The sequence below is a fragment of the Salvelinus namaycush genome, unplaced genomic scaffold (assembly GCF_016432855.1).
Source record: "Salvelinus namaycush isolate Seneca unplaced genomic scaffold, SaNama_1.0 Scaffold64, whole genome shotgun sequence".
In the NCBI taxonomy this organism is placed as follows: Eukaryota; Metazoa; Chordata; class Actinopteri; order Salmoniformes; family Salmonidae; genus Salvelinus; species Salvelinus namaycush.
Window position 1 is genome coordinate 209,252 of NW_024061353.1, and position 5,981 is coordinate 215,232.

Genomic DNA, 5,981 nt, shown 5'->3' on the forward strand with positions numbered 1-5,981 from the left:
AAAATGGATGTAACAACTACTGATTGCCCCTTTAAGAATAAATATTGGGCTAATCTAATAGGAGATATTGAGGACTACAGTATTTCAGGCATTGTCATTGGATGCATTTGATCAATTGTTAACGTTTTGTTGATGGTCCACTCTTGATGTTCTACACGTTACAGTGTAGCTTCAGCCATTCCTACAGAACAACATTAAAGTGTAGAACCCCTTTACTGCATATTGGTTCAATGACTGCAGAGACGGTACTTACTGGTGTTAAACAGATCTCCAACCTCCTCTTCTTCATCCTTCTCCTCTTTCAATGTGACAGTCATCTTCTCCTCCTCCTCCTTTTTCACTTCAAAAACGGCATCCTCCTCTTTCTCTTCATCCTCTTCTTTTACTGTAACAGCATCCTCCTCTTTCTCTTCATCCTCTTCTTTTACTGTAACATCCTCCACCTCTTTCACTCTGAACGCGTCTTCCTCTTCTTTCACTGTAACGTCTTTCTCTTCTTCTTTCACAGTAACAGCCTCACCCTCTACTTGTATTTGTATTGTAACAGCCTCCTCTTCCTCCTCCTCTTTGACGAAAGCTTATTTCTCCGTCCAGCAGATCTCATCTTCTTTATCAGGAGGAGAGTAGCTTAGTGAACTCATGATCGGGGATGTTCGCTAGCTAGCATTAGCGAATAGCCTAGTTCAAAGCTAACTTAGCAAACAAGCTAGCTGACAAATAACGTAAATATATAATTAAATGGGCCAACAAGTACATACGACAGAAGTGTGTTTAATACACAGCGCCTAATATACACCAAAACAGTGTAAAGAGGGTGAATATTGTAGCTGTGTTTGCTAGAAAGCTACCGAGGTGTCTGACTAGCTGTTGTTGTTGAAGGAGCGTCCCGTCCACTAGATTATACGTCACACTGGTAGCATCGCCTGAACCTAAAAGACGCACATCGCCATCTGCTGACTGGAGTGGGAAACGCAGTTGAGGAATTTTTCATTTGTTTCATAAAAGTTTAATATTATATTAAGTCGTTCAAAGAGAAGCATGTGTTGATTGATTCGTGTTTAATGAGTGAGAATTTAAAACAAGCTTTACACCCACTACATATTTCCCGTTAGTTCCTGCCAAGGCAGCAGCTACTCTTCCTGGGGTTTATTATGGATCCCCATTAGTTCCTGCCAAGGCAGCAGCTCCTCTTCCTGGGGTTTATTATGGATCCCCATTAGTTCCTGACAAGGCAGCAGCTACTCTTCCTGGGGTTTATTATGGATCCCCATTAGTTCCTGCCAAGGCAGCAGCTACTCTTCCTGAGGTTTATTATGGATCCCCATTAGTTCCTGCCAAGGCAGCAGCTACTCTTCCTGGGGTCCAGCAAAAATAAAGGAAGTTATACCATTTTAAAAACATTACAATGTCATCTTGTTTTTACATGGCATTGTAGATTTTAGCGGTATACAGAATGTATTTTGGATATTTTCAGTGTATTTTTAACCCTTTCAGACAATGGATTAATCGTAAATTAAAGTTCTCAAGTCTGACAGCCCAAACAAAAACACAAATTCTCAGTCAAAAACACAAGTCAGAACACAGCCTCTCGATTCTCTCATGTGTTTTCAGGTCCTCTGACTGGGAAAATGTCTTTCCACAATGAGAGCAGTGGTATGTCTTCTCCTCCTGTGTATTTGTATGTATTCTTTCATGCTCTTTCAGGTACCTTAACCGGGTAAATCTCTTTCCACAGTGGGAGCAGTGGTGCATCTTTTTTCCTGTGTGTGTCCTCTCATGCTGGTTCAGGATTCCTAACTGGGTACAACTCTTTCCACAATGGGAACATTGGAAAGGCTTTTCTCCTGTGTGTGTCCTCTCATGTCTTTCCACGCTCCCTAACCACCTAAAACTCTTTCCACACAAGGAGCAGTGGTAAGGCTTCTCTTCTGTGTGTATTCTCTTATGTGTTTTCAGGCTCCCTAACTGAGTACAACTCTTTCCACACTGGGAGCAGTGATGTCGTCCTGCTGGTTTGGATGTCTCTGGGTCTGGTTCTCCTGAAGGACTCTTCCTGCTGTCAGAAGGAGAGTCTGGTCTCTCTCCTGTCAAAGACAAACAGATTATTTAATTAAACAGACTTGAATGAAACCTCCACATGATAAAACTTCCTATGACCTTTAATCTAGACGAGATCCCTCAATCACCTGAAGTCAGTTTTCACAAGTATTATTAAACCGACTTCAAAATGCAGGTCTCTGTGTGCTTCTTAGGATGTCCAGGCAGGTGATTCACTTCTAACCAAAGTCTTGCAGGTGTTTACATGGTTTGACACATCTGCCAGGTGATTCACTTCTAACTTAAGTCTTGCAGGTGTTTACATGGTTTGACACATCTGCCAGGTGATTCACTTCTAACTTAAGTCTTGCAGGTGTTGACATGGTTTGATCTGCCAGGTGATTAAAAATCTAATTTCAGTACCAGTGTATTATATATACTTTTTTTCACCAATGTCATGACATCCAATTGCAACTCCTCTACGGACTCGGGGGAAAGGCGAAGGTTGAGAGCCACGCGTCCTCCGAAACATGACCCTGCCAAGCCGCACTGCACATCTTGACACACTGCTCGCTTAACCTGGAAGTGATACTGCCTGGATTAGAACCATAAAATGATGCAGCTGATGATCATTAGATTAGAACCAGGGACTGTAGTTAGGCCTCTAGTTTCGCCAATGACAAGCATACCCATTACATGATGCAGCCACCACCATGCTTGAAAATATGTAGTCAGTGATGTGTTGAATTTGCCCCAAACATAACGCTTTTGTATTCAGGATATAAAGTTAATTTCTTTCCCACATTGTTTTTCAGTATTACTTTAGTGCCTCATTGCAAACAGAATGCATGTTTTGGAATATTTGTATTCTGTACAGGCTTCTTTCTTTCCACTCTGTCATTTAGGTTAGTATTGTGGAGTAACTACAATGTTGTTGATCCATCCTCAGTTTTCTCCTATCACAACCATTAAACACTAACTATTTTAAAGTCACCATTGGCCTCATGGTGAATTCCCTGAGCAGTTTCCTTCCTCGCCAGCAACTGAGTTAGTGACTGGGTATATTGATACACCATCTAAAGTGTAATTAATAACTTCACCATGCTCAAAGGGATATTCAATGTCTGCTTTTTTTTACCCATTTACCAATAGGTGCCCTTCTTTGCGAGGCATTGGAAAACCTCCCTGGTCTTTGTGGTTGAATCTGTGTTTGAAATTCACTGCTCGACTGAGGGCCATTACAGATAATTGTATGTGTGGGGTACAGAGATGAGGTAGTCATTCAGACATCATGTTAAACACTATTATTGCACACAGAGTGAGTCCCTGCAACTTATTATGTGACTTGTTAAGCAAAATCTTTACTCCTGAACGTATTTAGGCTTTTAATTACATTTGTAAACATTTCCAAAAACATAATTCCACTTTGACATTATGGGGTATTGAATCCATTTAACCCCAGTATCTCTACTTGCACATTCATCTTCTGCTATTCACATTCACATTCCAGTGTTTAATTGCTATATTGTAATTACTTCGCCACCATGGTCTATTATTTGCCTAACCTCTCTTATCCTACCTTATTCGCACATGCTGTATATAGATTTTTCTACTGTATAATTGATTGTATTTTTGTTTATTCCATGTGTAACTCTGTGTTGTTGTATGTGTCATTGCAAATGAGAACTTGTTCTCAACTAGTCTACCTGGTTAAATAAAAATAATTTTTAAATTCAGGATGTAACACAACAACATGTGGGACCAGTCAAGGGGTGTGAATACTTTCTGAAGTCTCTGTATATATAAAACTCCCCCCACCCAGCAATCTAATAGCATCAATAAAATCTGTTGAAATAAAACCACAGATAAATATACCTGACATAGTACAATCTAATAGCATCAGTAAAATCTGTTGAAATAAAACCACAGATAAATATACCTAACATAGTACAATCTAATAGCATCAGTAAAAATCTGTTGAAATAAAACCACAGATAAATATACCTAACATAGTACAATCTAATAGCATCAGTAAAATCTGTTGAAATAAAACCACAGATAAATATACCTAACATAGTACATCTATTAAACAATAGAGATCCATTCATGGATGTACAGGTCTGTTGGATAAACCTTCAGAAATAGTTACACATTATAGAGATCTATTCATGGATGTACAGGTCTGTTGGATAAACCTTCAGAAATGTCCGCTGCTGATTTCTTCCAGGTGTCCATAGCGGACACCCTGGTCCTGTGAATCCTGGCCGTGGACAAATTCTCAGTCAGAAACACAAGTCAGAACACAGCCTCTCTATTCTCTCATGTGTTTTCAGGTCCTCTGACTGGGAAAATGTCTTTTCACAATGAGAGCAGTAGTATGACTTCTCTTCCTGTGTATTAGTATGTTGGAAAGGCTTTTCTCCTGTGTGTTTTCTCTCATGCTTTTTGAGACTCCCTGACCACCTAAAACTCTTTTCACACTGGGAACATTGGAAAGGTTTTTCTCCTGTGTGTGTTCTCTCATGCGTTTTCAGGCTCACTAACCACCTAAAACTCTTTCCACAGTGAGAACAGTGATAAGGCTTCTCTCCAGTGTGTATTCTCTCATGCCCAACCAGGGCCCCTAACTGAGTAAAACTCTTTCCACAGTGAGAACAGTGGTATGGCTTTTCTCCTGTATGTATTCTCTCATGCATTTTCAGGCTCCCTAACCACCTAAAACTCTTTCCACACTCGGAACATTGGAAAGGCTTTTCTCCTGTGTGTTTTCTCTCATGCTTTTTCAGACTCCCTGACCACCTAAAACTCTTTTCACACTGGGAACATTGGAAAGGTTTTTCTCCTGTGTGTGTTCTCTCATGTGTTTTCAGACTCACTAACCACCTAAAACTGTTTCCACAGTGAGAACAGTGATATGGCTTTTCTCCAGTGTGTATTCTCTCATGCTTGTTCAGGACCCATAACCACCCAAAACTCTTTCCACAGTGAGAACAGTGATAAGGCTTCTCTCCAGTGTGTGTTCTCTCATGCCCAAACAGGGCCCCTAACTGAGTAAAACTCTTTCCACAGTGGGAACAGTGGTATGGCTTTACTCCTGTATGTATTCTCTCATGCATTTTCAGGCTCCCTAACCACCTACAACTCATTCCACAGTGGGAGCAGTGGTGTTGGTTAGGCGTCTCTGGGTCTGTTTCCTCTGAGGAACTCTTCTCGCTGTCAGAGTCTGGTCTCTCTCCTGCCAAAAGACAAACAGATTATTTAGTTAAACAGAGAGACCTGAATGAAGCCTGCATTAAATAAAATTGTCTTCCTATGAGGTTTAATCTAGACTAGATCCCTCAATAACCTGAGGTCAGTCTTCACAACATTACATCATTAAAAATATACTTCGTGACGGTGAGATTTAAAAACAAATGATGTAGAGCTCGAAATCTAATCTCTCAGGGAATGTCATGATGTCATAATAAGAGCTCTATAATAATAGATAATGTCATGGTTACAGGCTGAACAGAGCTCTATAATAATAGATAATGTCATGTTTATAGGCTTAACAGAGCTCTATAATAATATATAATGTCATGGTTATAGGCTGAACAGAGCTCTATAATAATAGATAATGTCATGTTTACAGGCTGAACAGAGCTCTATAATAATAGATAATGTCATGTTTTAGGCTGAACAGAGCTCTATAATAATAGATAATGTCATGGTTATAGGCTGAACAGAGCTCTATAATAATAGATAATGTCATGTTTATAGGCTGAGCAGAGCTCTATAATAATAGATAATGTCATGTTTACAGGCTGAGCAGAGCTCTATAATAATATATAATGTCATGTTTATAGCAGAGCTCTATAATAATAGATAATGTCATGTTTACAGGCTGAGCAGAGCTCTATAATAATAGATAATGTCATGGTTACAGGCTGAACAGAGCTCTATAA